This window comes from Jaculus jaculus, chromosome 10 (genome assembly GCF_020740685.1).
Source record: "Jaculus jaculus isolate mJacJac1 chromosome 10, mJacJac1.mat.Y.cur, whole genome shotgun sequence".
NCBI classification, from domain to species: domain Eukaryota; kingdom Metazoa; phylum Chordata; class Mammalia; order Rodentia; family Dipodidae; genus Jaculus; species Jaculus jaculus.
In genome coordinates this window covers 92,279,835-92,301,296 of record NC_059111.1, presented here as the reverse complement: position 1 = coordinate 92,301,296, position 21,462 = coordinate 92,279,835, and the positions used below count along the sequence as shown (strand labels likewise).

The 21,462-nt window shown below is 44.3% G+C and overlaps 1 long non-coding RNA gene across 3 annotated transcripts in view; it reads right to left on the bottom strand.

The window, feature by feature from the left end:
• Positions 1-21,462, bottom strand: part of LOC123464079 — a 120,087-nt gene that overhangs the window by 42,157 nt on the left and 56,468 nt on the right. For all 3 annotated transcript variants that reach the window (XR_006639335.1, XR_006639336.1, XR_006639334.1), the window contains one exon: positions 20,256-20,349. This is a non-coding gene — a long non-coding RNA (uncharacterized LOC123464079). The remainder of the gene's footprint in view (positions 1-20,255; positions 20,350-21,462) is intronic.

The following is a 21,462-nucleotide window of genomic DNA, read 5'->3' as shown; positions in this document are numbered from 1 at the left end:
TTCCAAGTACAGAGGTACCACTGACACTGACCACAATGAACTATGAGCTCGGTCATGAGAAGGTAAAAGTACCAATCTCGGATTTTCTGAATGATACAACATAAATCAGTCAACCTCCCCTGAGGTAAGCCTCCAGGAATGCTATTTCATATTAAATTATTTCTTACTAAGGTCTCTAAAACATGGTATGCAATTTAGATTGAATTTACAGTGGAACAATTTTCATTCAATCAACTCCATCCCTTCTCCCCCTGTTGCCCTGTGTTACTGACACCATGTATCTGTGAGGTGTCTGCTTGAACTTTAGGGGTTCTTGCTGCTTTGAAGCTAAGAAGTTCATACTGAGTCTTAGTCCATATGTTCTAAACACTTTGGCCTTATTGGATGACAAGGAAAGTCTCAAAGCTTTCTACCCTCCCATACAGAATGTTTTCAGTTGTGAAAGAAAGGGGATTAGGAAAATTTAAATTCTGAGTTGTGAACTTCTGGTCATAGCTATAGTTCTGCATTGGAATGATGTCTCATCTTCCCCAAGCACTGATGATTTTGGTTAAAATGCAGTTGGCAATTCCTCTCACAATTATGCCCTGCCTTGAGCAGGATCTTTATAAAGTCCCCTTGGCCCTGACTTAATTTGCACTGTCTTCCTCTTCTTCTCCTTCCCCTTCTTCTTTTTTGAGGTAGAGCCTCACTCAAGCTCAGGCTGACCTGGAATTCACTATGTAGTCTCAGGGTAGCCTTGAACTCATGGCGATCCTTCTACCTCTGCCTCACAAGTGCTGGGATCAAAGGTGTGCACCACCATGTCCAGCCACTGTCTTCTTTATAAACGTTGCCCTTATCCATCTGAATGCCTTGGGGAGCAAAATAAGTAAGTCTCATCAGTCACTGTGATGACTAAAATCAGTCTCCTCCCAGAGACTATGTTTAACAAGTTCACCCATAGGAACAGGACCTTTTGACCTAAAGGACCCTCATGGATGAATTAAGAGCAATTGATCAAAGAAGATCAATCCAGTTTTCTCAGTGTAGCAACCAAACCTTCATTTTGCTTGCAGAGATTTTGCAGCACAATAAAGTTTACTTAAGACCTTCTAGGGCTGGAGAGATGGCTTAGTGGTTAAGGTGCTTGCCTGCGAAGCCTAAGGACCCATGCTCTCTCTCCAGATCCCACGTAAGCCAGACACACAAAGATGATGCAAGCACAAGGTCGCACATGCCCACTAGGTGGCACAAGCATCTGGAGTTTGATTGCAGTGGCTGAGGCCCTGGTGTGCCAATTCTCTCTCTCTAAAATTTTGTTTTAAAAAATAAAAAAAAAAGACCTTCTATACTTTGGATATAGTTTGTCTCCCAGAATATCATATATTGGAGGTTGGATCCCCAGTGGAGTTGTGTGGAGGTGATAGGGCCTGTGGAAGGTGTTGATGGTAGGAGGGTTCAACCCTCATAAACAGATTAATGCTGTTCTAGAGGGTTCTGCCTTGTCATGTCTTTTCCTTCACCAGTAAGCACACTGCTATGAAGTTCTCAACACACTACACTGATGCCAGCATCATGCTCTTGATCTGTGAGCTCAATAAACATTTCTCCTTTAGAAAGTGTGTGTGTGTGTGTGTGTGTGTGTGTGTGTGTGTGCATATGCACTAACAATATAAAATGAACTAAGGCCCATGTCACTGGAGCACTATGGCTTAATGTATAACCATGATCAAATTTTGGAAGGACATATTGATGATGACACACCCATACACTGTAGACATACTTTTAAAAAACATGTGCTGGCAAAAGTCAGTAGCCTTTCTATATGCAAAGGACAAATATACAGAGAAAGAAATCAGTGAGGCTGTCCCATTTTCAATAGCAACAACAACAAAAATCAAATACCTTGCACTAACACTAACCAAGTATGTGAAAGACCCATATAATGAAAACATTAAAAAAAAATCTCAAGAAAGAAATTAAGGAGGACTTGAGAAGATGGAAAGACCTCCCATGCTCCTGGATGTGTAGAATTAATATTGTGAAAATTGCAATGTTAGCAAAAGCAATATACAGATTTAATGCAATGCCAATAAAAATTCTAGCATCATTCTTCATAGAGATAGAAAAAAATGATCTCAAAATTCATATGGAACTACAGCAGGCCTTGGATATCCAAACATATCCTCAGGAAAAAAAAAAAAAAAAAACACCACCACTGGAGGTATTACCATACTCAATCTATATTACAAAGCCATAGTAACAAAAACAGCATGGTACTGGCATAAAAGCAGAAACATAGACCAATGGAATAGAATTGAAGACCTGGGCCTTAGGGTAAGTAACTATAGCTACTTGATTATTGTCAAAGGTGCCAGTCATGTAGGTTGGAGAAAAGACAGTATCCTCAACAAATGGTGTTGGATAAATTGGATAACCACATGTAGAAAATTGAAACTTGACCCATTCATCTCCCCATACTCTAAAATCAAGTCCAGATGGATTAAAGACCTTACCATCAGACCTGAAACTCTTCTCCTACTGGAAGAAAAAAAATAGGATGAATGCTCCATGATATAGGAATGGGGAAAGACTTTCTGAACAAAACCCCAGTAGCCCAGGAAATTAAACAATCACTCAACCACTGGGATCTCATGAAGCTAAAAAGTTTTGCACAGACAAACATACCATAAGCAGAGCCAATAGGTTAACTACTGAATGGGAGAAAATCTTCGCCAGCTATATCACTGACAGAAGCCTAATATCTAGAATCTACAAAAACTCAAAATCTAAATGATAAAACAATCAAATAGCCCACTCCAAAAATGGGGCAGAGAACTGAATAGGGAGTTCTCAGAGGAAGAAATTCAAATGGCTAACACACACTTAACAAAATGTTCAACATCCCTAACCATTAGGGAAATGCAAATTAAACAACCATGAGATTCCATCTTACTCCAGTAAGGATGGCAATCATTAAAAAAAAAAAAAAATCTAACAACAACAAATGTTGGCAAGGATGTGGGGAAAGAGGAGCCCTTATTCACTGTTAGTGGAAATGTAAACTTGTACAACCACTGTGGAAATCAATATGGAGATTCCTGAAAAGGATGAACATAGAGCTACCAACAAACCCAGTTATTCCCTTACCTTGCATTTATCCTAAATGCTCCATGCTTCACTACAGAGATACTTGCTCAACCATGTTTACAGCTGCTCAATTCATTATAGCTAAGAACTGGAATCTACTCAGATGCCTATCATTGGATGAATGGATAACCAAGTTGTGGTACATTTACACAATGGAATTCGACTCGGCAGTAAGAGAAAACGGTACAATGAAATTTGCAGAAAAATGGACAGGCTTGGAACTGACCATACTCAGTGAACTCACACAATCACAGAAAGAGAAACACCACATGGTGTCACTTATCTGTGGTTCCTAACCTGGACCTGCCTGAGTTGCTGTCATACCTGATAGGTAACTCAAGGCCCAGACAATAGGAATGGAAGGGGTTTGAGGCTAGGGAAAGGGAGGGAGGAAAAACAAACACAAAACTAAATGCACATGCAGGTACCATAGGAACCTTTGTCCTTGGAGATAGCCTAAAAGACAAGCCTCAAAAGGAATAAAGGGGGAGCACCTGAAAAGTAAGGCCCTGAAGAGGGTGGGATGAAGCTGAAGCTTAAGAGAATTTTTTTTTTTTTTTCTGTCTCTGGCCTTTAACTCCCAGTTCCAGAGATTGGTTGCTGCCCACATTGAGCTGTTGACCGGAGAGACCTATGAGGTCCCCAAATCAAAACAGCTTTCTGTCAAAGCACTTGACTACCTGCCTGAGGCAAAAGGTGAGACCCTATTGCTGAAGACACCATATGCTGCCGACACAGAGCACAGAGAGACCTGGCTGGAATTCAGAAGAAAGCCAGTTCCCGGACAGTTAGCCTGTCTAGTGCTGGAAAGCGCTACATGAGCTCCTGGGGAAAAGTGGCCAAAAATGATCTGAGCAGCCAGAGGTCTAAGCAACTCAGGAGCAAACACCCTGACAGGATGTACACGCCAGTGCAATAGTGTCACACAGCCTCGGTGGGTAACCAATAGCTTTCTGACTGGCTAAGAGATCTGCTCAGTGGAAAGGAACGTGTATCTGGAATCGGGAGCCAGATCAGAATCCTATGGAGACAAAGATTATGTTCTCCAGCGTCAAGCTCTCACTAGTCTTTGACTAGAAGAGGGTTACGTACATCAACTTTTCCCTAAATTAATAATGCTTATCCCATTTAAACTGTGCTGACTTCACTGTCCGTTGGAGAATCTGTTCTTCTTTTTCAGAAGGTAGAGAGACCCCAGGAGATAAAATACCCCTCACACTTCAGCCAAGCCACAGCTGAATCCACAGAGGAACTGGGGAGATGAGCAAGAATGCTGCTTCCATGCTGAACCTGATAATCAGCACTAGGGTGAAGGAGACAGACCCTGAGGATACTCAACACCTACCAAAGCAGAGATCCAGAGGCTCCTAAAAGCTCATTACTGATGTAGACTTAAAACTCATCTATCACGGCTCAGGAATTTTGCAGAAGAGGGGGTGGAAAAGATTGTAAGAGCCACAGGTTGAGACATCATGCCCAGAGGCATTCCCTCCTCCCCACAAAATAACTGCTGCTCTTGTAATGCATAACCTTCAACCCCATGGGGAACACCTGCAACCCCACTGAGGAGCGTCCCTGACAGAATGCAGGCAGGGATAAGGGAAAAGGGGGTACCAACTCATGATGTATGCATATGAAATATGTTGTTAAAGAAATAACAATAGGGTTGGAAGCCGAGTGTGGTGGCGCACGCTTTTAATTCTAGCACTCAGGAGGCAGAGGTAGGAGGATCGCCAAGAGTTCGAGGCCACCCTGAGGCCACAGAGTGAGTTCCAGGTCAGCCTGAGCTATAGTGAGACCCTACATTGAAAAACCAAAAATAAATAAATAAATAAATAAATAAATAAATAAATAAATAAATATGGCTAGAGAGATGGCTTAGCAGTTAAGGTGTTTGCCTGCAAAGCCAAAGGACCTCAGTTCAATTCCCCAGGGCCCATGTAAACCAGATGCACAAGGTGGCGCATACATCTGGAGTCCATTTGCAGTGACTGGAGGCCCTGGTGTGCCCATTCTCTCTCTCTCTCTCTCTCTCTCTCTCTCTCTGTCTGCCTCTTTCCCTCTCTTGCTCTCTCAAATAAATAAGTAAAATTACAAAAACCCCCAAAATAAAAATAAGCAAAACAAAAAGTGGTGTTGGGAACTTAGGCCAGGTGCATGCTGAGTACATGCTATACTGAAGAACTGCATCCCCAGCCCAACACTGTCCATATACTTTAATGCCATTGAACTGTGTACTAAAAAGTGCCTCATGGTAAACCTTATGCTATTTTTGTTTGTTTGGTTTTTCGAGGTCTGGTCTCACTCTAGCTCAGGCTGACCTGGAATTCACTATGGAGTCTTAGGGTGGCCTTGAACTCATGGCGATCCTCCCACCTCTGCCTCCCGAGTGCTGGGATTAAAGGCATGCACCATCATGCCTGGCTGCTATATCTATTTCTTAAGTTTATTTTTTAATTTTTGTTTGAGAGTGACAGAAAGAGAGGGAAGCACAGATAGAGAGAGAATGGGCACGCCAGGCCCTCCAGCCCCTGCAAACGAAATCCAGACACGTGCACCCCCCTGTGCATCTGGCTAACATGGGTCCTGGGGAATCGAGCCTCGAACAGGGGTCCTTAGGCTTCACAGGCAAGCGTTTAACTGCTAAGCCATCTCTCCAGCCCTGCTATATCAATTTTAATACACACATGCAAGAAACATTTGGAGTGTCATTGCTGTTGGCTTTTTTTGTTTGTTGGTTGGTTGGTTTTTGTTTTGAAATAACGTCTTGTGAAGCTGAGGCTGGCCTTGAACACCTAATACTCTGGCTTCCATGTCTTGAGGGCTGAAAGCTGCTGGCTGTCTGTGTAGATGGTCCTCAAACTGTCTAACACATCCAGTCTGCCTCTTGGCCAGAATATTAGGGTTTGTAGGAGCTCCAAAAGCATCCTGTGTTATTTCTGCCATGAGCATGACTAATCAAAAAGAGATTAACCCTTCAAATCTCTGCCTAGTTCTCTAGACAGTTGGAAATAACATATAGTTAGTGATTTAGCGTTAAGGGATGTAGAATGGCTTGGGTATCTGTATGTTCAGAGTTCGCCTGAATTGGTATCTGCCTCCTTGTGCTGTTGTTTCTGGTACTTGAAATATCTAACAGGATCACAAAGTGACCTTCCGAAGTGGGAATCTAGAATTCTGACGAGACAACCCCAATTAGCTACCAATAGTTTTGAACATCCTTTTTTTTTATTGTGATTGATCATGCCTTTTTCCTGTTTATATGTTAGCCAGCTACAGCCTTGTGACCCAAGGCTCTGGAATAGATCAGCCCTCATCCCCTCCTGCGCACACCACAGCGTCTCCATGGAAACAGCTTGTCATGCCCTGCTTGGCGGCAGGTACCGGAGACCTCTAATCTGCAGGCTTGGTCCCACACAGATTGTCTTATCAACCAGGTAGGTGTTAGGAGCCGCATCCTCTGTAGCCTCTGAGATCTGGTCCCACCAACAAACCTCCTCTGGGGTGTACCTGGGAGGCTCCCAACCCCTCCGACATTTAGACAGCTATCAAGGGGATGGTAGGATTTCTGCACTGACTTCTGGTTTCAGCACGAACTCATTATCTCCCTCACTGTGCCCACGCTCCAAAGCCCAGAGCCATCCTCAGTTCCTCTGGCCCCACTTAGCAAAAACTCCTTCGTACCCTCAAACACCCATTTCTCTGCATTCCTGTTGCCTCTGGTATAGCCCGGACCTATAGGATTTCCTTCTTTAATTACCACAAGATCTCCCACACTGGTTCTAGTACTGCTGTGCACACAGTCTCCACGTTATGATTACTCCCTAAACATAGTATGTTCTAAAAAAAATGGAAGGATGTGGGGACAAGAGGATGTGGAGACACTGGGCAATAGGTGCCAAAATCAAGTTAAGGTGAATATAGTTTACAGCAACTTAGTACGTACTTTATAAGGAACCAAGAAAGAAGAGTTACAGGCTCCAAATACAAAGAAATGATAAATGTCCAATAATAATATAGAAATGCTCATCACCCTGATTTGATCATTACATGTCATATATATGTATATATCTATATACATATGCATATATAAAGTATGTATGCATTGTAGCCCATAAATATGAACAATTATTATGTATCAATTAAAATCAATTAGAAGTAAGATATTAGAACCAAAACACCAGAATTTCATTGTGCATATCACAGAGTTTTTCCCTCTGTGCATTAGAATTCCTATTAATTCTATGAAAAGGGTGCAAATTAGAGTCCTCTCTGAACTGAAATAGTTTATATTTTGGGCTAGACAGTGAATGTTAGGCATTGTAGAGATAAATTTGACTGTGACAAGAGTCCTTATTTTATTTATTTGATAGCACAAGAGAGAGAGAGGGAGGGAGAGGGAGAGAATGGATGCGCTAGGGCCTTCAGCCACTGTAAACAAACTCCAGACGCATGCACCACCTTGTGCAACTGGCTTACATGGGTCCTGGGGAATCAAACCTGGGTCCTTTGGCTTCATAGGCAAATGCCTTAACCACTAACCCAACTTTCCAGGCCCTAGTTTTAAATTAACTTATATTTCCCTTAGAATTCCAATATGTCTGGTGGGAGAGTCAGAGTCAGGATGAAGTCAACTTTTCTGAAGTAGTCATCTCTTTTTACAATTTATTATGCTTTTTAAATTGTAAACTATTGTTAATGGGAAATAACAAGGGTACCCTTCATCATTTTCCCATTAGACTTTTTTTGTTAAGATTTTATTTATATTTACTTATTAGAGACAGAACAAGCAAGAGCCAGAGCCTCTAGCCACTGCAAGTGAACTCCAGATGCATGTGCCACCATGTGCATCTGCCTTATGTGGGACCTGGAGAATGGAACCGGGGTCCTTAGGCTTTGTAGGCAAGTGCCTTAACCACTAAGCCATCAGTCCAGCCCCCATTAGACGTTTTTAGACATATAAAGTTTGATTCAAAACAAGGAGTAGGGTTGGGAAGCAGTTTAGTGGTACAAGTTGGATTCAATACCCAGTACACACACACACACGTATGTGTGTGCGTGTGCAAAACAAAGCAAAACTCCAAGGGCTAAAAGAAAAAAAAAAATAGGGGCTAGAAAGATGGCTTAGTAAATAAGGCGCATGTCTGTGAAGCCTGAGGACCCAGGTTCGATTCTCCAGGACCCCGTAACCCAGATACATATGAGGCACATGCATCTGGAGTTTATTTGTTGTGTCTAAAGCCCTGGTGTGCCCATTCTCCCTCTCCCTCTCTCCTTCTCTCTGTCTCTAATAAGTAAATAAAAATGAAGATAAAATCTTGAAAAAAATTATTTAAAAAAAGAGACAAAAAGTAACAGCTCACGTCCTTTTTCCACAAAAAGTAGTGGCTCCCACTACCCTCAGGGTAGACTCGAGGTCCTGTTGTAAGACACACCAAATCACACCATTTGAGTCTGACCTCCTCTCCTCTTGGACGTGGCTCCAGTCTCTTTCATGTGAACTCTGTGACTCAGCACCGTGTCCCCCCCTGAATGACCTGTCCTCCCCTGACCCCACTTGAAAACCTCCCACGCATTCTTCGAGACACTGGAGTTAAGTGTCTTCCACCTTTTCCGACCTGCCTCTCTGCTAACGTGTCGACCCACGGAGGGCGAGGAGAGTGCCCTGCCTCCAGCTCTGTGCTTAGCACTGCCCCTCAGGTGTCCCTGTGAAAGAAGGAATGGGCCTCTGGCACCAAAGTGTCAGCACCAGCTGGTGATAAGGTCAATGCCCCCTTTCCTAGAGCATCGATCATGTACCCGCTGAGCCCAGCTAGGACTGGCGCATTACTATACCACTTGGACTGCTGGCCACTGTGTTTGGGGGGGGGGGTCACTGACTTGGCTCAGCTCTGGCTATCACTGGCCGTCTCTTCTGTCAGTCCCCAGGGAGGTGCACCAGGCCAAGCCCATGTGGCTTTGTCAGCAGCTGGAGAGCCATGCCTAAGAGCCCAGGAAGGTCCCCTTCTCACCCGGTGGTGCAATGCTTTCCTTAGGGGAGTCCAAGATTTGAGCCCCAGTAAGAGCAGTAAACAGCAAGCCATCTCAGAGATAAACACACGGCAAGTGTCTCCAGGAGCCAGGATTGTTGTATTCTGTGGTTTGTTTTATTTTGTTTGGTTGTGTGTGTGTGGGGGGGTGCTGGGGAGGGTAGCAGGGGTGGCAAGTCACCCCAGTTCACAGGTAAGTCAAAGGAGGAGATGAGTGGTCACAGATCCTTGCTCCCAGAGACGGCAACATTTATGTAGGGAAAAAGCCAAAAGATGAGAGAGACCTTTTTCACCAGGGGCAGGTGCCCACCCACGTGGGTACACAGTGTGGTATTAGAGAGCATGATCTTTCATCTTCTAGTAATGAGAAACCGACTTTTTTAATTTTTTTTTTTTGCCATGGACCAGGATGAGATGCAGAAAGAATGGGTTTTGTTTCCGTGTGAGTTCTCTTGTAAGGCTGGCACAGAAGGGCAAGTCGGGGTGGTGGGGGAGCAATCTGATGCCCAGCTTCACTTTCTCCTCTGCAGTAAGCAAGCAAAGGGTCCATTAAATGAGGAAATGGATGTGAAAGCACTTAGCACAGTGCTTGGCAAATGGATGGGATTCAATAATATTGACTCGTTCGTTTTATCTACACTCAGTGGGGAGACCTGCAAGGCAGATTTGTGCGCAGAAAGCATGATGGAGGTACCAGTAAGGGAGGGGTATGGTCTCTGCCTGGGTACTTGTTAACTTTTTCCTATAGAGGTTCCTTCCTTTGATTCTAGCAAAATCCAAAAGCCCATCAGAGGCCAAAAAAAAAAAAAGTAATTGTCTTTGAATATTTGTATTTTGCTATTAAAGGACTGATTGATTCTAACCTTTCTTCTTCAGGTAATAGTGAGGGGAATTTATTTAATCATTTTTATAATTTAAAAAGCTATTTACTTATTGGTAAATAGAGAGAGAGAGAGAGAGAGAGAGAGTATGGGCACCCCAGAGCCCCTAGCTGCTACAAATAAACTCCAGATGCATGCACCACATCGTGCATCTGGCTTTATGTGGGTACTCGGGAATCAAACAAGGGTTGTTAGGCTTTGCAGGTAAGTGACTCGCTTTTATATGTTTTATTGACAGCCTCCATACAAAAACCATGTACCATAAACATAATCCCCTCCCACCACCCTCCTATATTCCTCTTCCACTGAGGTGGTGAAGGGACTTTAGAGGCTTGAAACCCCATAGATGGGGAGGAAAATGCAGTAAAGGAAAGTTGAAACAAAAACCTGCCAATCTAAATGACGACACGACTATGCTCATCACTTGCAGTATAGAAATAAACAGAGCTGGGCCTGGTGGTGCAGGTCTAGCTAGCTGGGGTGCCAAGGGAGGAGGGTCACAAGTTCAAGGGCTGCCTGAGTTACAGAGTGAATTAAAGGCCAGCGTGGGCCATGTAATGAAACCCTGTCTCAAATTAAAAAGTTAAAAGAGCACTGGGGCTATAGGTCAATGGCAAAGCACTTGCCTAGCATGCGTGAAGCCCCAGGTTCAATGGCAGTGGGGGTGGGTAGAGGAAGGAAAGACAAAATTAACCTTACCAAAGTTGCTAATAGAGATGAAAGAGCAGGGGCTGGAGAGATGGCTTAGCGGTTAAGGCATTTGCCTGCAGAGACAAAAGACCTCGGTTCGATTCCCCAGAACCCACATAAGCCAGATGCTTAAGGGGGTACCTAGAGTTTATTTGCAGTGGCTGGAGGCCCTGGCATGCCCATTCTCTCTCTCCCTCTTTCTGCCACTTTCTCTTTCTCTCTCTCTCAAATAAATAACTAAAGTCTTATGTTTTTTTTTTTTTTTAAAGAAATCAAAGAGCAAATATAGAGGATAAGGAGCAACTATTGTCTTGCCTTAGTTCTAAGGTGGTTTCATATGTGGGAGCGTTAGAGATTGTTGGAAACTTAATGAGTACCATTGAGGAAGAAAAGGCAGACAAAAATCATAAGCTTGCTTATGCACAGAAATCTCATTTTCTTTAGTTATTTGAGAGAGTGGGAGAGCGAGTGAGAGAGGGAGAGAGAGACAGAGGAAGAGGCAGAGAGAAAGACAGAATGGGCCTCCCAGGGCCTCTAGTCACTGCAAATGAACTCTAGATGCATGCATCCCCTTGTGCATCTGGCTTACGTGGGACCTGGGGAATTGAACTTGGGTTCTTAGGCTTCACAGGCAAATGCCTTAACCACTAAGCCATTTCCCCAGCCCTATTTATAGAAATCTCTTAATAGGCAGCTTCTAACTCTCTTAACACCACCTAGGACAAGTCAGCATCCTTACAAGTGCTCAGTAAGTGCTTGTCTAACTAAAACCAAATTAGCAGAACATAATCAGACCGAAGCTTATCCACCATAGTCACCTGTAACTCACATTGGGTTCAACCAAGCTCTTGGATTAACATAGGCCACATCCTATATTTGTCCAACACTACTTTACATGCACTTTTTCTCCACTCTCCACAGTTCCCTGAGATATCTAGCCTTTCCCCATTCTATTTACAGAGGGATGGAGACTGCATTGCAACAGGTAAAAGGGCTTGATTAGCAAGAATTAAAAAAATTTTTTTTTGGAGACAGAGTCTCACTTAGCCTAGATAGATAGGTCTGAAACTATCCTTTTTTTTTTTTTTTAATTATTTTAGAAAAAGAGAAGAGAGAATTGGCATGCCAGGGCCTCAGCCACTGAAATCAAACTCAAGAGGCTTGCACCACCTAGTGGGCATGTGCAACCTTGCCCTTGCCTTACCTTTGTGCATCTGGCTTCCATGGGATCTGGAGAGTCAAACATGGGCCCTTAGGCTTCACAGGCAAATGCCTTAACCACTAAGCCATCTCTCCAGCCCAGGCCTGGAACTATGTAGCACCAGCTAGCCTTGAATTCACAACAGTTCTCCCATCTCAGCTTCCAGAATAGTGCAACTATAGATGCAAGATTTAGCCAGAAAAATAAAGTTGGCCTTAGAGGCGGAGATTCAGATCTTCAAAATTAGCAAAGCCAAAAAAAATTGCATTGGGTGAGCTGTTGGTCAGAGAGGCTACAGAGGCCCCCAAAGCAATATATGCTATTGCCGTTGCTCTAGGTTGCCCACCAATGCTAGATGGTAAGTCCATGCTGTTGAAGACACCACACATTTGGGTTGCCAAACAGAGAAGCTAAATGAACTGAGCTGGAAATTTCCTCCCAGCCAGCTAGCTTTCTTCATAAAAGGTGCTACATGAGCTGCTGAGGGAAAACAAAATCAACAGTTCTACCCAGCTGTGGATCCTGTGTATTCCACAACAGACCTGCCAGGCAAGATGTACTTGCTGGTGCAATAGTGGCATGAAAGTTATCGGAGTAACCAACCGCTCTCTGATTGGACTTGAGGCCCACTCCACAGGAGGGGATTTGTAACTGGTACTGTAAACCTGATCAACTTTGTGCCCTGGCTAAAGGAGAAGGGCTTAGGGTGGGGAGGGGGAACCTGCTACTGTGGTGAAGCTAAGTAGACAGCATGCCAAACTGCCTTCAAAATATCTCTGTTTGTTCCCATAGATTAGTATGCCTGGAGCCTCAATCACGGAAGTTTATTTTTATTTATTTATTTGAGAGTGAGAGAGAGAGAGAAAGAGGGGGAGAGAGAGGTAGAAAGAGAGAGAATGGGTGCACCACGGCCTCCAGCCACTGCAAACAAACTCCAGATGCATGCGCCACCTTGTGCATCTGGCTTACACGGGTCCTGGGAGATATAGCCTTGAACCGGGGTCCTTAGGCTTCACATGCAAGTGCTTAACCACTAAACCATCTCTCCAGCCCAGAAGTTTCTTACTGCAATGGGCAGTTAATATAGAGATGCACAGCTTACAAAATAGCAGGGAATGAGTGACTTCCGTATGCTTTACCTCCATAGGATGTCTGAACCACCCTCTTCAATGTTCAGGAAACCTCATGGAAGAGAGGGCAGAAAAAAAAAAAAAGTAAGGGCTGGAGGATGGGGAGGAGGGCTGCAAAATGCTGGATACGACAGGCTGTGACAGTCATGAATTCGTAGCAGCTGTGGTGTTCTGCACAAGACTGAGCCTGTCAGTACTTCGCCATCCACGTGGGAAGGTCACAGGGGGTCCCAGGTCTCCCAGAGTAGCTAGTGGCGGCCAGTGGTTGCTGGGAAAGGGGGTGTATTAGCCAGGCTTCTCTAGAGGAACAAGAACCAGTAGAATGAATTATTTTATAAAGGGAATTTATTGGATTAGCTTACGGTAGTCCAACAGCAGTTGCAGGCCCGAGAATCAAGGAACCTGGTAGCTGCTTGGTCTACTGGCCAGATGCCTCAGAAGTCCTGATCGGGCACTGCAGATGGTGCTTGAAGGCCTGGAGGCTTCCTGGGTTTCGATCCACACGGGTCTTCAGTTGACGCTGGTCTTCAGTCCACCCTGGAAGGCAGAGAGCAGCTCCGGCAGCCAAGTGGGAAGAAGGAAGGAAGGGGCCCTTTTCACCCACAGCTTCTTTATATCAAGTCCCCCCTCTGAGCGGAGCTGCCCACTCTGGGGAAGGGCTCACTCTGGGAGAAGGACTTCCTCCTTCAGTTAATCCTTCCTAGAAGCAACCTCCAAAACCCATCCGAAAGGGATTTTTGTGGATTACTAAACGGATAAAGTTGACCACACCTTAACTATCACAGGGGGAGTCAGGTTCATCACTGGTGTAGCCACTTGTAAGTTGTCCATTCCACGGTGAATAACCTCCACCCGTGATCATGAAGGCAAGCACCAATTTAACTCAATGGGTTGAAAAACTAGGCCTGAAAGTAAGATGGGGATTAATGATGAAGAAGAGGGTCTTAGGGCAGGGGAGCGGACAGGAGGAAGTAGTCAGGGGAATAATCAAAATATATTATATACATGTATAAAAATGTCAACACGGATTAAAAACGAAAATTTCAAAAATTGTATTGGGGAAGATTTTATTCCATCATTCTAACAAAGAGCTATCCCAACCATCTAACTAAAAGGCAGGGACCCCAGCATAAAATCCAGCAAGGGAATGACCTATCAAATTGTAAAAGACGATCTCAGCAGCAACAATAACAACAGCATAACTTTACTGTTGTTCAGCTCCTGCCTCAAATAGTGAGTTCCAAGCTTTCTGGTAATTTGAGCTGGATGAAACTGCAAGGCCAAGGTTGAAAATCTATCGGTCCTTTTTCTTGGGTGAATCCCAAACCAAAACGTTGCTGTTTTAACACTCTCGACTGGGAGTGGAGATAGGAGAAAGGCATTTGGAGGAACAGTTCAGCATTGTCTGGGCCGTTGTCATTGGCTGAGGAGGAGGAATGTGGAGGGCACAGTCCCTGAGCTGACGGGCACCATGTCCTTTTCAGGGACAGAGTCAAGCCTTGCCTAGCTTTCTGCCAAGTCCCTGGAGTCTTTTTATTTGTTTACTTTTTGCATGTGCCTGTGAGTCCCAGGACCCCCTTTCTCTGCTCCCTGAGATTACAGGCAGGCCGCTTTGGTATTTACATGGATACTAGGGATTGAACTCAGGTCCTTGTGCTTGCCTGGTAAGCACTTTTTCCACTGAGCCACCTCTCCAGCCTTGCCCTTTTTGAGTATTGCTACTCAGGGTTTCGTCTGGCCAGCAGGATCTCAAAGGATCTTACAGAAGTGGAGAAATGCAAGCCTCACCCAGGCTTCTTGTACCAGAATCTGCATCTTAATAAGCCTCCCAGGTGATTTGCACACACTGATGTCCAAAAAGCCTTCCTGTGGCATCAAATTCATGCTCATTCCTCTTAGGTGCTTAGTGAATGACTGCTTATAGGTGCTTGGTGAATGTCTGCTCAGTGCATTTAGAGGTGCACAGGATGGCCTCTGGAATGTCCTTCAAAACCACATCATCAGGGCTGGAGGGATAGCTTAGCAGTTAAGGCATTTGCCTGCAAAGCCAAAAGATCCAGGTTCTATTCCCCAGGATCCACGTTAGCCAGATACACAAGGGGGCACACACGTCTGGAGTTTGTTTGCAGTGGCTGGAGACCCTGGTTTGCCCATTCTCTCTCTCTCTCCCCCCTCTTTCTCTGTCAAATAAATAAATAAGTAAAATATTTTTAAAAAAACAAACCACATCATCAGAGTAAATGAAAATGGTCATACTCAGTTGAGTCCAGCATTCCCCATTTTACAAAGGGGTTTAAGTAAGATTAATGAATTAAGTCTTGATGTTTGTACGGTGGATTAAGAGTTTCTTGGTGGTATCATTTCACCGGGCTTCTTGTTAGATCCTAGAGACATGGGCAGAGATCACTCCACCTCTCCTTCAGCCTTTTCCTATTCATCTCCAACAAAAAGCAAACAATAGGGCTGGAGAGATGGCGTAGCGGTTAAGCGCTTGCCTGTGAAGCCTAAGGACCCCGGTTCGAGGCTCGGTTCCCCAGGTCCCACGTTAGCCAGATGCACAAGGGGGCGCACGCGTCTGGAGTTCGTTTGCAGAGGCTGGAAGCCCTGGCGCACCCATTCTCTCTCTCTCCCTCTATCTGTCTTTCTCTCTGTGTCTGTCGCTCTCAAATAAAAAAAAAAAAAAAAAGCAAACAACATGCCTAAAATAGTTGGAGGAAAAGAGTGCCCATGACGTCAGGTCGTTGCTCTTGCCCTACCTGTCCCCAGACCGAAGCCCGTGAGCTTTCACCTGGTGCCATTCAAAGGCCTGTGTGGAGGGGAGGAGGAAAAGAAGGAAAGGAAATGGGTAGGAAGGGAGAAGAAGAAACCATGATGCAAAGACACCCCACCTATGCTACTCTAGAAACACGTATGGACAGAGATGCCACACGCGGCCCCCGAAGCCCCTCTGAGCCCACTGTGGAAGTCAGGGTCTTTGTCTTCATCCTAATGCCTCTTCACCGCAAGGGCCATGTCAGTAGCAATCCGGGTCTCTAGCTTCAAGGTTGTCCCGAGATCCTAGGCTGCCGGGAAACCAGTGAGAAGCAGGGAGACAAAAGAGATGCAGGGGATGGAGAGGCGTTCTGCATTCGGCTAATGAGCGAGGTGACTCACGGGCTGACTCAGACAGAACAAGGCTCCTGGGAGAGGGAGGCAGTAAGGGGCCGACCTCAAAGGAGCCCCCACTTCACATGGGAGCCAGGAAGCCAGGGACACCGTGTTACTTGCAGAACTGCTCATAAGCTCTGGCGCAGGAGGGAGGTGCAGATCCTGGAACAGGGAGAAAATTACTTTTCTTTTCTTTTTTTTTTTCTTCGTTGTCTTCTTCTAGAAGCTGGGTTTTTGAATCTGTAGTCTTCTGTGCTTGGAGAAATAAAACGCATAGCATTCTCCAGAAATACTGATCTTCTCTTGGGTAAATCTCTCGATGATAGGAATTAACTGTCAGCAGGTCCAGAATACAGGGAGGAATCAGGCAACGCCCTTTTTGGATTTTCTTTAGTACTTTATATTTGAAGAATATTGACCTGTGCTTCCAAACACACTTCTAAAAAAAAAAAAAAAAATTAAACGAGCCGGGCGTGGTGGCGCACGCCTTTAATCCCAGCATTTGGGAGGCAGAGGTAGGAGGATCGCTGTGAGTTAGAGGCCACCCTGAGACTCCATAGTGAATTCCAGGTCAGTCTGGACGAGACTGAGACCGTACCTCGAAAAATCAAATAGGTAAGTAAGTAAGTAAGTAAATAAATAAATAAAATAGAAATTAAAAATAAAAATAAATAAATTTTAGCATATGATTAGGGCATCTTCTTTCTTGTGAATTCTAATTGAGATTCTTTGAAACAGAGTCCAAGGTTGGATACTGTTATGAAGGTTGTTGCCCGTGTCGTCTTACAGGAACTGTAATGAACGCCCTCTACACACAAGTCAGGCCCTCTAAAGAGCACGTATTTGTGACATGGCTGGGTGTAGGTAGAGAACCCTTAGGTGACAAAGTTTCATCATGTGCTAAATAGCCCACATAGGATCAAACCCACAGCCTCCGCTCATCCAGTCCATGTAAACCCACTGAGCTCTCTAAAAATAACTTTGGTTGATTACATATTTATATGTAATTTGATGGTTGTTGTCTCAAATGTACTTCACTGCAGTGGTACGTGGAAAGGCAGGGGGTTCCCAGCAGCTTGGCAATGTGACGACTCTCATGGAGATGAAAAATGCATTGCTTCCAAAGCTTTTCCCCGCGCCCCCAGGAGACAGCCAGAGGAGTTGGCTATCGTCATTTTAGCCTTGACTAACTAGTTCCCTGGTACCAGGAGGCTTGTTGTACTTTGGGCGTTTTGCAACATTATTACCCCCATATGTGTGACCATTTGCAAAAACACTGAGAATGTTGAATGTGACGCTCTGAAGAGGCTTATATAATGAAAATGAAATAGATCAACAAATTCAATGTGGTGGAAAAAAAAATGCTGTGTGTGGGCCACGAGCAAAAGACCATTCATCCACATTGGGAATTGAACCCAGGACCTCTCGCCTGCCCGGCAAGAGCTCTACCCCTGAGGTATTCCCCTAACCCTACAAGGCTACTACTGATAGACAAAGGGATATTGGGAACACGTGGGATATGTTAGCTCGGCTTATGCAATGACCAGTAATCTACAAAAGATGAGGGAAAGCCATCTAAGAAATCAAAACTAATTTGAGGGCTGGAGTGTTGGCTTAGCGGTTAAGGCACTTGCCTGCAAAGCCTAAGGACTCAAGTTCAGCTCCCCAGAACCCACGTAAGCCAGATGCACAACGTGGTACATGCATCTGGGGTTTGTTTGCAGTGGCGAGAGGTCCTGGTGCTGGATGTGTGATCCGAGAAGGAACAATACTGAAAGCCTAAAATCCATACATGAATTCAGGTGGGGGCTAATGTTACATGCGTGCGTTTAAAAGCCAGATGTGCTGAGCATTCATTCTGAAATATTTGCTAAACACCAGTGGCGCTTCCACAGGTTCAAGGCCTTAATGTTTATCTGATTGTTCCTAAAACCTCTTTGCATGTGCACGTGGGTGCGTGTGTGTGCACGTGTGTGTACGTGTGTGTGTGGTATGTGTATGGCCTATGAATGTGTGTGTGTGTGTGTGTGTGTGTGTGTGTGTGTACGTGCAGAGGCCCGAGGGAGATATTGGGTCTCCTCCTTCTATCTGCGTTCTTTCCCAGAGACAGAATCTCTCACTGAACCCAGAGCTTTTCATTTTACTGGGGGGACAGACTGGCTAATCAGTGAGCCCTACTGATTCTCCTGTCTCTGCCCCCCTCAGTGTTGGGGTTGCAGGCATATGTGATCCCATCCCATTTTCATATAGTATTTTTTTTATTTGCAAGGAGAGGGGGCGAGGAGAGAGAATGGGTATGCAGCTGCAAACAAACTCCAGATGCATGCGTCACCTTATGTGGGTACTGGGGAAACAAACCTGGGTCCTTTGGCTTTGCTGGCAAATGGCTTAACCGCTAAGCCATCTCTTCAATCCCCATCCTACTTTTTACATGGGGGCTGGGTATCACCCCCAGGTTCCCATAAGTGTGAGTAAGCACTGTTACCTACTGAGCCATTTCCCCAGCCCCTGTTAATAAGATCTCTGTATATTTTCTCACTTAGAATCCTTGCCAACTTTCCTCTGGGTACTGGTCTTTTCATTAGTGATTGGTAATTGGGCTGTATGTTTTAAAAGTCCCACTTTCCCTCGTTTTTATTAGCCTTTTAAATTATATTTTATTGTATATTTATTGGATTTATTGTGGCAACCATCATTTTTCATCTCTAAAGTATGAAACTAAATTAATTTTCGGGGTGATGGGAAAATATCTGCAAAACTGCTATGAGAAGGCTGGAGGGATGGCTTAGCGGTTAAGGCATTTGCCCACAAAGCCAAAGGACCCAGGTTCGATTCCCCAAGACTCATGTTAGCCAGATGCACAAGGGACCACATGCATTTGGAGTTCATTTTCAGTGGTTGGAGGCCCTGGCGTGCCCATTCTCTCTCTCTCTATGTCAAATAAATAAAATAAAATAAAAAAATGCTATGAAATATGAAGAATTTACTTATCTACTTATTTATTTTGGTTTTTTGAGATAGAATCTCACTCTAGCCAGGCTAACCTGGAATTCACTGTGTGGTCTCAGGGTGGCCTCAAACTCCACATTGAGCCTCCTACTTCTGCCTCCCGAGTGCTGGGATTAAAGGCACGTGCCACCACTCCCAGCTGAAGGATTTCTTTTTATTATTTTTAATTTATTTGAATGCAGAGAGGGAGAGAGAGGCAGAGAGAATGGGTACTCCAGAGTCTTTAGCCACTGCTAAACAAACCCCAGATGCATACACCACTCTGAGCATTTAGCTTTACATGGGGACTGGGGAATTGAACCTAAGTCTTTAGGCTTTACAGGGAGGTGCCCAAACCATTGAATCATCTCTCCAGCCCCCAAAATTATAAAGGATTTTTACCCCATACGTTCAATGATGATAGTACTGAGCAACAGAAAAGCTTGACTCACATATGAATTTGTAGACAAATTCCTACTCCTCTCTCTTAAAATATCTTACCAAATAAGAAATTAATTTGAACATTAATAGATACTAGAAATTGTTACAGTTTGAACATTAAATGACCTCCAAAGGCCTAAGAGTCAAAGACTTGGTCCCCAAGTCACTACTAGTGGACGGTGATGTTCTTAGATAGATGAGGGATCCTTCGGCCACAGAGGGTGTGCCCTGGTGTGTGTGGGGGGGGGGAGTAGGGGGGGAATTATGGGATCCTTTGCTTCCTGGGCATGAAGTGGGCAGTTTCACTCGGCCACATACACCACAATATGCTGCCTCTCCACATGAGGCCAACTGATCATGGACTGAAACTTCTAAACTTGTGAGCCAAAATAAATCTTTTCTCTTCATAAGATAATTATCTCAGGTGTTCTGTTATTGTGGTGGAAAACTAACATGAGAATGTTATGAAAATAATCAAAGAACTTGGAGACTTTTCGATGAGTCTCCACAAAGCAAAATTGTTGCCTTGATGTTTGTTTTACTTTCCTTTGAAAACTCAAATTAGCTCAGTATAGACTTGTCCGGAGACAGGCGCTACATTCAGCATTATTTTTACCTCCGGCTCAGAAGTTATGCCTCAACTCACGTTCCCAAGCGCTCCTCTTCTTGGCTCTTCTCCATTGAAAGTCAAAAGAAGTCAGTCCACGAAACTGCAATAGAATGAGATAGTTTTAATTGTACTTTTTTTTTCTTTTATAAATAGATAATACAGCAAAATTTAAAGGGATCCATGAAGTCTTGTGTCTCCATCCTGTCCTCTGCCCTCGCCCTGACCTTGGTGCTGATCCTTCCTGTGTCGCATCAAGAATGCAAACAAACAAGAACAGAGAGCACTTCCATCTTCACACAGAGTATGCTCCTCTGTTTTGATCTCTTACAGTACTGTTTTGTTTTTTAACCCAACAATCCTTACTGACAACTTGGGATATAGCTCTGTACTTGCTTAGTATGTTGCAGTGCCTGGATTCAATCCTTACCACCACAAAACAAAACAAACCAACAAACAAATAGGTCCCTCCCCACTATGTCTTGAATAGGAGACCTTCAATCAGAAGACCCAAAATAAAACATGAGACATGATGACACTGACTTTAAACAAGAACATTTTTAAGAAACCAAAAATTTATATATTTATATAGGGCTGGGGAGATGGTGTAGCAGTTAAGGCATTGGCCTGTAAAGCCAAAGGACCCAAGTTCGATTCCCCAGGACCCACGTTAGCCAGATGCACAAGGGGGCGCACGCGTCTGGAGTTCGTTTGCAGTGGCTGGAGGCCCTGGCGCTCCCATTCATTCTCTCTCTCTCTCTCTCTTTCTCTGTCAAATAAATAAATAAAAATTAAAAAAAATTTTTTTTAATTTTTTTAATATTTTTATGAGGGGGGGGGATTGGCATGCCAAGGCCTCCAGCCACTGCAATCAAACTCTAGATGCATAACCATCTTTTTTTTTTTGTGACACAAATATGCATTTGTTTTCCTCACAAACAGCCTGGTTTCCTAAAACAATATAAATAGCAGCATGCACCATCTTGCATATGCCACCTTGCACACTTGTGTGCCTGGCTTACATGGGACCTGGAGAGTTGAGCATGGATCCTGAGCCTTTGCAGGCAAGCACCTTAGCTACTAAGCCATCTCTCCAGCCCCCAAATATACCTTTTATTTATTACTTATTTGCAAAAAGAGAGAGATAGACAGAGGAGAGACACAAAGAGAATGGGTGTGCCAGGGCCTCCAGCTGCTGCAAATGAACTAAAGACGC